This window comes from Chionomys nivalis, chromosome 6 (genome assembly GCF_950005125.1).
Source record: "Chionomys nivalis chromosome 6, mChiNiv1.1, whole genome shotgun sequence".
NCBI classification, from domain to species: domain Eukaryota; kingdom Metazoa; phylum Chordata; class Mammalia; order Rodentia; family Cricetidae; genus Chionomys; species Chionomys nivalis.
Genome location: NC_080091.1, coordinates 53500724 through 53513426, shown reverse-complemented (window position 1 = coordinate 53513426; position 12703 = coordinate 53500724).

Below are 12703 nucleotides of genomic sequence, written 5' to 3'. Positions count from 1 at the left end.
GAGGGATATCTAGGTTGGTTCTTATTTCTGACTATTATGAACAAAGCTGCTATGAACATGCTTGTGATAAGGAAGAGTTTCATTTGGGTATACATTTCTGAGAGGTGTCGCTGGGTCTCCCAATTTTTGATAAACTGCCAAGTTGATTTCCAAAGTGGTTATACAATTTATATTTCCACAAGCAATGAAAGAATATTTCCCTTGTCCCACATCTTCTTCAGCATGAGCTGTCACTTGTGTTTTTGGTCTTAGCCATTCTGAGAGGTATAAGATAGAATCTCAGAGTGATCTGTATTTGTATTTACCTAATGGATGTTGAATATTTCTTTAAGTGTTTCTCAGCCATTTGAGATGCTTCTGTTGAGAATTCTCTCTTTAGGTTTATAGCCTATTTTTAAAATTAGATAATTTGTTTGTTATTCTTTTTGATGTATAGTTTCTTGGGTTCTTTATATGTTTTGGAAACAATTGTTCTATCAGATGTGGTATTGGTGAAGATTTTTTTCCATTCTGTAGGCTGCCATATTGTCTTGTTGATGGTGTCCTTTGCTTTACAAAAGGTTTTCAGCTTCATAAGGTCCTATTTATTAATTGTTGATCTTAGTGTCTGGATTATTGGTGTTCAATTCAAGAAAGTGTCTCCTGTGCCAATGTGCTCAAAGCTACTTCCCTCTTTCTTTTCTGTTGAGTTCGTTTATACACTTGGACTTGAGTTTTGTAGGGGGTAATAGACGTGGATCTATTTGTCGTCTTCTACATGCCAGCATCCAGTTAGACCAGGACAATTTATTGAAGAGGTTTTATTTTTTTCATTGTATAAATTTGGCAGCTTTTTTTTTTTTTTAAATAAATAGCTGTCCATAAATGTGTGGAATTATGTCTGGGTCTTCTATTTGATTCCATTGATTCACCTTTCTGCTTTTATACAGTATCATGTGGTTTTTATTACTATTTCCCTTAGTACAGCTTGAAATCATGGATGGTGATACCATTGGAGGCTCTTTTATTGTGCAGTATTGTTTTAGATATGTTGTGTTTCACTTTTCCATGTGAAGTTGAATGTTGTTCTTTAATTGTCTGTAAAGAATTTTATTGGGATTTTAATGGGTATTGTATTTAATCTGTAGATTGATTTTGGTAGCATGGCCATTTTTGCTATGTTAATCTTACCAGTACATGAGCATGGTAGACCTCTCCATCTTCTCGTATATTATTCAATTTCTTTCTTCAAAATTTGAAGTTCTTGAATACATGTCTTTTGCTTGCTTGGTAACAATTACAGCAAGATATTTTATATTATTTGGGGCTCTTGCAAGTGTTATTGTTTCCCTGATTTCTTTCTTAAATGGTTCACCAAACCATTTAGTTTGGTGTTTGTATATATAGGAGGCTACTGGGTTTTTTGTTTGTTTGTTTTGGTTTGGTTTTTTTAGTTAATCTTGTATCCAGCAACTAACAGTAAATACTTTATTCTATAGGTTGTCTTTTCCCTAGGATCTTATCACAACAGTAGAAAAATAAGAGTCACTTGGTTGTTATGCTCTCTTGAATAGCAAAATTAAGAGTGCTAGGTACTGTGCTTCCTTCTGTCTTCAATAAGCTATAACAACCAGAATAAATAGGCATTGTCAGAATGTGATTTCTGAGAAACAAAATCCAAATTAAGGACATCATGCAAATGCATTTGTATAATCATGACAAGATATCACAAAAAAGTCTGGCAAGATGACTCAAAGATAAGACCACTTGTCACTGAGCCTGAAAACCTTTGTCCTCAGTTAACTTGTAATTGACTAAGGACATGGTGTCTAGAATGAGGTCCCATCTTTAAATTATTTCTAGCTATTGGCACAGAATAAAATATTGTCTGGATGGTAGAGCTAGGGATGTTATTCTTTTCCTGAGCTTTAGAGGGCAGTAAAGGAATTGTTTGAAATCTCAATTTAACAAGGGAAAAGCAAAGTTCTTTTAAAAGTTATTTCTTCAAAGTGAAGATGTTACCTTTGAGGGAATTTGCTGTGTAAAGACTTTCACTATATTTTTTTTTACCTTGAACTGATTATTATCTAGTAAAGAAATTCAAAGAGAATTTTAGAAAGGGATATTGACTATTATATAAAATAATTTAGACTTCATTCAAGAGTTTTTTATTTTCATGTACTCTACATTATATATCTAGAGGAACAGGAGTAGTTTTAGAGAATTGTGACTATCTGAAAGGAATTAAAAGAAGGTCATAACAATGTGAGCCAACTATTTTTGTATAACAATAACCTGTGTTACTTAGGAAGTTATGAACATACCAACTGGAAAGAGAAACAGAACTTATCTTAATTGGTAGGTAGGATTCACTCTACACAACCTTTAGGAGAAGTAAGATGGCAAGCATCCAAATAAGGACAGTATTTGGACACATTCAGAGAATATGAACTTTAAAAGCAACGATTTGTTTTAAGCAACGATTCAAAAATTAGCTTCCAAGTGCTCATGAAAAGTAGAAATAGAGGTTTCTGTTCCCTCATTTCCTTCTCTCTGTCAGATCTATGCAACAACTTTCCAGGGCATGCATTAGCATATGTTAATATGCATTAGTATGATTTCATTCTCTCAGAGAATCAGTTCCTTTTAGGTCTAGTAAGCCCCATCTATAAGCTGAGCCATTTTATTATAAGTCATTGTGAATCTCCTGAGTACAACCCAACTTTAGTGACAGAGTAGAGATACCTTCCCAGATTTTTCCTGGCTCAAAATATTCCTTTTTGTGACTGCTCTAGAACTGTGACAAAGTGTTGCTAGTAGCTGGAAGCAAAGCCCCTAGCAGGAGATGCTCTCTTGATTCCCTATCCAAATTCTTTTCTCCTGCTACATTGACTGAGCACAGGAGCTGTCCCATCAGCACCTGCTTCCCTTGTATAAGGATCTCCTAGCATCTACCAACTCACTGCTTACATGAAGATGTCAAGGCACCTAAGGGTTTCGTGACTTTGTGTGGTAGAGACAGCCATCGCTATGAGAGTTTCAACTAATCAAAGCACCCAGGGCATGATGGATCTGACCTGGTCAAAGCATCATGCTTATTTGAGGCACTGTTCTCAGTTCCTAGAGAGTTTTCAGAAATGAAACCTGGTGGCTTTCAGACTATCATGGAACAATGCATTCCTTTATTGAGAAATCAGAGTCAGAATGACAGGTCAGTGAAACACTGGGAATGTCAAAATCCCATGATCAAGGATCTTATCAGGCTTTGGCATACCTGTGGTGAATTCAACAAGACTATGTCTGAAGATTATATATTTTGAATAATATCCACCTTTTATTAAAATATTATAACTAAGTACCATAGCAAAGAGTAACTTTTGTTGTTTGCTGGCTTCTATCTTTTTTAAAAGGAATATTATATTGTTATTAATGTCAGCCTTCTCATGTTATTTAAGCCAATAACTGCTACATTACCTTATTTCACTGTCACCAGGGTCATGGATACATTGCGGTGCGGAACTATAGACAATTTAGCAGGTCAGGCCAACAGCAGATCCAAACCCTGGAAGGAAGGAAGAATTCACCCATACCTTTTAGGTCCCATGCACTAGAAAATGATGGTCTTTCGTCATTGCTTTGTCTCCTCTTGGGCATCTCTCTGAGACAATCAGACTCCTCGAGGACTGTGGGAGTAGACTCAGACTCTAAGCCTTAGAACAACCAATAAAGAATCTCTCCCAGGGACTCATATATACTTCGTTACTTTCTGGATATCTTTATTTTCCCACAATATCCATCAAAGTTGTACCAGTACCAGCTGGCACCTGTACAGGAGAAACAAACCCACTCTACTTAAAAGTTAAAGTCTAGGTCAATACTCAAGATGGGGATTATTTATCATTCATTGTTTAAATAACAGAGATGGCAGGGCACCTGAGTTCTGAGGGTTCGTAGGCTTGAATAGAGTTCCAGAGCTACACCACAGAGCAGGGAAGAGTCACAGGGGGATTCTAAGCATGGGGAAGGGGAAAGCCTGAGGAGGCTATCCCTTCAACTCCTCCCTGCTCTAGTACTGCAGACCCTTCTGCCTAAAACTGGTTTTCCATTTCTGGCTCTTCTCTTTTATGACCTGAAGGATTTCCTTCAGAGAACTGTTTGTTTTGGATGTGAGGCAGATCCTTGTTTTGTTTTGGTTTCTTGGTTTGGACTCAAAATCCCTCCACCATTAATATGTGACAAAGTGCCTGGAAAGTCTGTATCTGGATGACTATTATCATGGAACATATATGTCCTCATACTCATCAACAGTAAGGTCAGTAACTCAGATATGAAGCCTAAAGTTATTTCACATTATTTAGTTGTATGAAAACTGAATATCAAATACATTCCTATGTTTTGTTTGTTTCAGGGAACATATACTACATACAAGGTTCTACATCGGTAACAATTGTAGTTACTCACTGCCAGCATTCACAGGACTGCATATAAAATCAATGGTTCAATATCATGTCATCTTGATGAAGAGATTATAGCTCATTATTTTCAAGCTAAGGCATCTTAAATTATACAAAGATATTTGCATATACACATGTGTCCTTTAACAAAAAAAATCTTTTCTCTGTTTTAGAGATTGGGTTGCCAATTATATGTCTGGTCTATTCTAAAACTCCCTCTGTAGATCAGGTTGACCTTGAGTTCATAAAGATCTGTCTGTCTCTGCCTCTAGAGTTCTGGGATTAAGGGCATAAAACACCAAGCTCTGCTAGCAATCTTTCATCTTTAAACCACAGAATTAATCTTATCTATTTTATTAAATTATTCATTTATTTTTTTACTCTTTTTTGTTGTATTCTACTTTTAAGATACAAAGAGTTCTAACCTACTCCATTAAGTTTTCAAGAGGTATATGAAGTCCCCAATTCTGGAGTTACAGTTTACATTTGAAATAACCTCTGAAGTTCAAAGGGTTTGTTCTCTGGTATGATAATATTGGATATTGTTGTAATTTTATTTGAAGCTTTGGAAAATGTTTTCTACCTCTTCAGCAATTTTCTTTGCAGTGGGTCATGGAACCCTGCCCCCTTTTCTTTAGCTCTGCCATTTCCCATATCATGATGTTAAGACATTGCTCTGCTGCAGTCTCCTGATATGATGTACTGCTTAGACATAGACCCAGAGAGAATGGAACCACTCGACTATCATTAGTAACCCCTGAGGCTTCGAGTCAATATGAAACTTTTTATAAGTTGATTATCCCTGTCATTTTGATACTGTGAAGAAAATATGAGGAATACATAGCATGCTAAGAGACTGACCTCCTCACTAATTGATGACAGGGGTAACATAGGAAAGTCAGAATTTTGAGAAAAGTATAAGCTTGATTACCCATGTGAAAAAGTATCAGTGATCTTGTCCAAAATGTGATATCACAAAAATTGATTCAGTTGGTCTGTTGCATACTCACTCAGATAATGCCTGAAAAAAAAAGGTCTCTCTCCAAGTAAAACAAATAAATGCTATTTCCATTTCTTTAATTAAGCACCATGACCAAAGGTAACATGGGCAGGAAAGAATTTATTTTGTCTATACTTTCACATCATAGTTTATCATCCAGTGATGTCAGGGCAGAAACTCAAATAGGGCAACAGGAACTTCAGCAAAAGTCATGGAGTATGCTGCTTTCTGTATTACTCCACATGGTTTAGTAAGCCTGCTTTGTTCTACTACTCAGAGCCATTTGTCCAAAGATGGCAAAACCTACATCTATCATCATTCAAAGAAAATGCACTGCAGATTTGGTTCCAGGTCAATCTACCATACCTCAGCATCCGAATGCCAGAAAATGGGTGTGGGAGGTCCTTCTGAATATGTGCTGCTTTTCTTGCTTAATGGATAAAGAAACTGGCTTGGCCTATAGCAAGGTAGAAGGAAGACAGAGTCAGAGAGATGCCATGTAGCCCCACCATAGACAGACACCAGAACTTTAGCTGGTAAGCCACAGCCACATGGTCATACAAAGATTAATAGAAATGGATTCAAATAATATGCAAGAGTTAGCCAATAAGAAGCTAGAGCTAATGGACCAGCAATGATTTAATTATTACAGTTTCTGTGTGATTATTTTGGGACTAAGCAGCCATGAACCAACAAGTGGCTCTCTCTTCCTACAGAAAACTTTAGGAAATATCAGAGATTGAAGATCATAATGTCTGGGATATCCTGAACTTAGGAAGGACTCTCTACCTCTCTCCTTGTTTTCTCCTACATAATATGTACATAATATGTAGGAGAAATATCAAACAGCCCATTAGAACATAGCACAATGGCTCAGCAGATAAAAGCACTCATGGTCAAGCATGAGAGCCTAGGCTTGATCCCAGGACTCACAATGGAAACAGAATAATGATTTTTGAAAGTAATTTTGTTCTTCTACCTTAGCATCAACTACAAATATTGTAATTTGTATCTGTATTTGTTATTGTTGTTTAATTTTTAAAGTGGTGAACTTCCCATATCTCAAGAGGCTTTTGCAGCAATGCCATGAATCAAGCAGGGTAGACAATGTGCTGAGTTTCTTATTGCACACCAGTTCTCAGAGAGTGTAAATATTATCTGTAGGTGGCACAATAATTGTGCTGCAGTTTAAGAATTTATCACATTATCAATGCATTTATTTAACAATGTCAATATGTTATTTCTAAAAAAATTATGCCTCAGCCCTAAAATTAAACTAGTAGTAAGGTTCAGATTATCCACTTTGTCAACTAAATGATAGCAAATTTGAAATGAAGGGTAGTAAATATCATGGTGGCTACACATACCTTATCCCAGCTAGAGTTATAAAAATTTGCTACACTACTACTCATCAGTGACAAGGGTAACAAACACTTACTAGATATTGATGAAAGGAACTCTGTTGGTGAATTTTCCACTTGCTCTAACTTCTGTTGATTTTCTAGATATTAAATGAGAGCCCTGAGAAGAGGTATCTGTGACCTTTTTGTGAGTGGGATGGAGCTTTCTGGGCACCATGGTCACAGTGATAAGCACTCCTCTTGTGGTAGCTTTCTGAGTAACATTCATTGGCTTTGCTTGCCATCATTTTCTCTGTGTTTTCTTTTTTCTCATTCTGCATTCAAAACTAATCCCAGCATCTTCCAGTGCCAGGGGTCATCTCTGTGATAATTATCATTGATCTAGCAGTGAGAATGTTAGCTAATGGATGACATTTGTTGATAAAAATGCCAAACAACAGATCATTAATTATAATAGCACATTTTGGGGAAAAACAAGTCTATATCAGAAAGAGGTTAATGATCAGTTTGCCATCTGGCCTAAATCATGGGGCCTCCTGGGTCAGTGTTGAGTCATTGAAAGTTCCATGAACTGCCTTCATACATATATATTAGATGCAGTCATTGCAACTTGATAGCCTTGCCAATAAAAACTTGGTATTCAGTGCTTACTGTTCAAGATTGGCTTTGGGTGTGTCTGAGGGATACAGCAAATTCAGTAACTTGAACATAGGGGAAAGGAGAGAACATCAGAGCTAACTAGTCAGGATGAGTTTCTAGAACTGTCAGCTTGGCATGGAAAACCTTGAATAACATTCATAGGAGTTCACTAATTTCAAATGGTATACGGACATGATAAGGACCTAAGGAGTGTTGGTTCCAGGTGGTCAATACCTTTGCCGCAAGATTCCAAAAACCATGCAGGAGGAGAGTGTTGCTGGAGGCTGCTCATTCATTTCCCAGTCACCCCGACCCAAAATAATCAAACAAAAGCTGTATCAAGTGTAGTACTATTTAACCAATAGCTTAATTGTATTTCTAGCTAGCTCTTACATCTTTAAATTAACCCATTTCTATTAATCTGTGTATTACCACATGGCTGTAGCTTACTGGTAAGACTCTATCCAGTATCAATTTTCTGTCTCCGATGGCGGCTACATGGCTTCTCGCTAACTTTGCCTTCTTTCTTCCTCTATCTGCTTGGAATTCCCACCTTGTTCTATTCTGTGCTGCAATAGGGCCAAAGTAGCTTCCTTCTTAACTAATAGTAGTCACAGGATACATAGGGGAATTCCACCTAAGGAGAAAAAAATAGGGTACATTGCACCCCGTTCCTTTTATACCCCAGAGAATGCAAATAATTAAAGAAGCTGAACAGAATAAAGGTCAGGTAAGACGACTGAGTTTCAGAAAGAGACTCAACTACCTGGGAACTTAATATATGTCCGGGATATAAAGTGAGGAAACAAGGATTGTTATTTGTTTTACGTTTCAGTTCTCAGGACTGACTGCTATGTGCTGGGCATCTTATTACATTTAAATATTATAGTCTATGGAAAATGTGTTTTAAGCCTTGTTTCTAGAGCAAAAGACTGAAGACTATCATGTGAATTAGGAGAGTAGCACAAAGATATATATTAAGTAACTTTCAGAATTGGGTATTATGGTCAGATTTGTGACAAGAGACATTTCTACAAAGATTTCAGGAAGAAAAAAAAAAGGTTGTTTGTGGCTCTCTGCACACTAGACACTGCCATATATAATGAACTAATTTAATAAATTGGCATTAAAAATTCCCTTTTGTACAAGTTTATAATTTATTAAAAACAAGGAAAAGATTATCGTTGTGGGAACACTGGTGAAGAAAAACATTCATAATCAATATTTTCTCCATGGAGATTCATTCATATTCCAGGTTTTTGTAATGAGCTGTCATTGGTCAGATTGGTCCTGATTTTCTGTTTAATAATACAATAAAAGCAGTAAGATGTAACATGAAGACTGCATGCCTGGTGCACACTAGGCATTCAGTTCAAGCTCATAGATGATTAAATAATTGGATATGTTTTTGTCCTAAAATAGGAGCAAGCAGAGATGTGTTAATTCTATGTGTATTCAAATGTAGCTATCATCAAAACAAGGAAGAAAATACTGGCCATCTGCCCCTGTGTCATTAATCTCCCAACTACCCTGCCAAACTGAATCTTCTGAGAGCCTTTAAGCAAAGGTATTTGGCTATTTCACACTCTACAGCAAAATATTTAAGCACAAGAATTCTAAATAGTCTTTTTTGGGGGAAGATTCAGGATTATCAAGCATATTATTTTGAAAGAAATGTATAAATTAGATTGATGACTCTAAAATATATTCATTAGTATTAAATGTTGCCAAAGGCCTGAAGGAACTATTGGACTTCAGCAATGTTATAAAGTAACTGACCATCTTTAAGATACCCTGTTCTATAAATAGAGGTGTACATGTACATATGACAATTCCTCCAAAACAGATAATACACTAACCCAGAAAAATCAGATCAATCACATCACAATTAAAATGATTAAAATAAGACAAAGTGTTTTTTTGTCATTATGATTGTAAAAGTTATATGCAACTTATATGCAAAATTATTAGTGCAAAAATAACATGAAATTAAAGAAATAGGTAAAAGATCAAAAATCATAAGATGGAAAGTAGTCTTGAGCATGCATGAGAAGAGGTTTCTTTGTAAGCATGATTGGCAGGGCATGCTGTTTAGTACACAGGTGGAAGTCTTGCTTTTCCTAGAATAAGATATAGCTAGCCTTATCAAGAGAAACAAGTAAAGGGGATGAGCTGAGGTGAAGATGGGTTAGTAACTTCAGTGACTGCTACTCCTGAGCCTTTGGCTATTTTGGATTCTATTTCTCAAAAAGATTTGCAGCTGAGAACGATGGTTCATGTGTAAAATAATCACAGGTAAAGACAATATGAGCGTCCTGTTTAAAATACTGAGTGGGTGAATGATTGGCTACTCTGTCATTTTGTGGTCTACTGCACAGGAAGCATTTAGACTTCTCTTAGACATCTCTTAAATTTAATGTGGAATATGTATGCTTCTCAGTATAATTTAAACTTACCATCTACCTTCCACACATTTTTCTTTATCAAATACCACAAATGCTTTATGAAGTAATTACCTATGCCTAGTTAGAAGAGCTTGGACAGAACACATAAGAGCTCCCTCATGGGAGCTTTCAGACGTAGAGCATCTTCAGATTCTATACCATGACAGTCAGATGTGGATAGATGAAAATGAAATGGAGATTCTCATATTTTGTGTATGTTTATATCTATTTAGAGAATATGAAGGCATTACCGTTGACAGTATGAAGCAATGAATTCCTTGTTATCCCCTACATCACAAAGCTTGGCATTTGAGTTTGAGAGTTAAGTGTTTGTGGACTGCCATATGGCGGTCCTACACTTCCTAGTGTTCTCCATCTGCCCCTACTCCCAAGAAGAGAAAGGAGTGAGGGCTCTTGGCCAGGTAGAACAGTTTCTGCTAGCAACATTGAGCTCACATTGTGTGGCTTACACTTCTGTTTATTAGCCCTAGTCATACCCCATATCAGGATGCTTATAAGATGAAGTCACTTCTGATTGCTTTGGGGTTCTTTTTATGTAGAGGGAAGCCTAGAAGTTGAGGAATTGATAGTGTTTGTGATGGGAAAGGATTATGTGACAGTTTTGCTTAGTGTCATTTATGACATAGAGATTTGAATTTTCAACTGAGGTGAAATTTGAGAACCATAGCTGGCATGTTGAAAAGCATATAATCTTGCAGGAAGGTAAAGAGAACAGGGCAGAAAGTTGCCAAGAAAGAATTAAAAGAGATAATGAAATTCATTCCAGTGTTTTGCCAGGCACACAATAGATGACACATGGTCATATGATGGGATCTGATTCATTCATTGGGGGATGAACATGATAACAAAGGGAGAAGCCTAGACTCCACAAAATGAAGAGCTTTCTTTCTTTTCCTCTTTTCTATTAAGATTTTTTTAAATACAACCTTTTCTCATTTTACATAGCTATCCTCATTCCCTCTCCCTCCCCTCCTCCTGTTCCACCCTTGCCTCCAGGGAGGAGCAATAATAGGAGCAAAGCTGTCAAGACCATGATGGGAAAACCCACAGAAACAGCTAAGCTGAGCTTGTGAGAGCTCACTGACTCTGGACTGACAGCAGAGGAACCTGTACAGGACTAAACTAGGCCCACTAAACATGAGGGACAGTTGTGAGGCTAGCATTGCTTTCTTTCTAAGTTACACCGTCAACTGCAAAGAGAGTGAATTACACGTAACCAAAGATGCAAAGATCACAAAAAAAAAAAAAAAAAGCATCCTCAGAGCTCACTTAGTTTGAATTCTGAAAAAAAAAATAAAAACAAAACAAAACAAAACAAAAAAAACTTGGCAGCCTGGAGTCCTGAGTGAGGGGAATGTAAAATTTGAATATATCCTGGGATATCTTTATTATTTTTTTTTAAAAAAAATTATCTTTTCTCATTTTACACATCAATCCCATTTCCTACTACTCCCCTCCTCCTGTTCCCTACACATTCTCCCCCCACCTCACTCCCATTCCCTCCTCAGAGACGGTAATGAAGTCAACAAAGTCTAGCACATTGCTTTGAGGGAGGACAAAGTACCTTCCTACTATATCTAAGCTGAACAAGGTATCCCTTCAAGGAGAATGGGTTCCAAAAAGGCTGTACAAGCAGTAGGGATAAATCCTGGTCTCATTTCCAGTAGCCCCACACTCTGCCCCAGTCATACAACTTCCACCCACTTCAGAAGACCTTGTTTGGTTCTATGCTGGCTCCTTCATTGTCAGGCTGAAGTTGGTGGGCTTCCATTAGCTCAGGTGAGCTGTATCAGTGGGTATCTCCATCATGATCTTGAACTCTTTCCTCATATTCTCGCTCCTCCCACTCTTCAACTAGACTTTGGGAGCTCAGTCCAGTATTCCATTGTGGATCTCTTACTCACCTTCTATCAGTTGCTGGATGAAGGTTCTGTGGTGACATTTAAGATAGTCATCAATCTGACTACAGGGAAAAGTCAGTTCAGGCACCCTCTCCACTATTGCTTAGGGTTTTAACTCTTCTTTAGTGCCAAATTTCTTGCTAGCTCCATAATAACTCCCTCAATCAAAATATCTCTTTCCTTGCCCTCTGTCCATTATGACTCTCCTCTCCTATTTCCTCAACTTTCCCTCCCTATCCCCTTTCCCCTCCTCCTCCTCTTCCTCCCTCCCCCCCATGCCCATGCTCCCAATTTTGTCAGAAAATCTTGTCTATTCCCTTTCCCAGAGGGATGTATATATGTTTCTCTTAGGGTTCACCGTTTTACTTAGCTTCTCTAGGGCCGTGGACTATAGGCTTGTTATCCTTTGCTTTACAGCTAGTATTCATTTACGAATGAGTACATACTATGTTTATCTTTCTGGGTCTGGGTTACTTCACTCAGGATGGTATTTTCTAGCTCCATCCATTTGCATTCAAATTTCAAGACGTAATTTTTTTTTTTTACCTCTGAGTAGTATTCCATTGTGTAAATGTACATTTTCTTTACCCATACATCATCAGTTGAGAGGCATTTAGGTTGTTTCCAGCTTCTGGCTATAGCAAATAATGCGTCTATGAACATAGTTGAACAAATGTCCTTGTAGTGTGATTGAGCTTCCTTTGGGTGTATGCCCAAGAGTGGTAGTACTGGGTCTTGAAGTAGGTTGATTCCTAATTTTCTGAGAAACTGCCATACTGATTTCCAAAATGGTTGTCCAAGTTTTTATTCCCACCAATGGAGGAATGTTCTCATTACTCTGCATCTTCTCCAGTATAAGTTATCACTGGTGTTTTTGATCTTAGCCATTTATTTTGATTTGTAT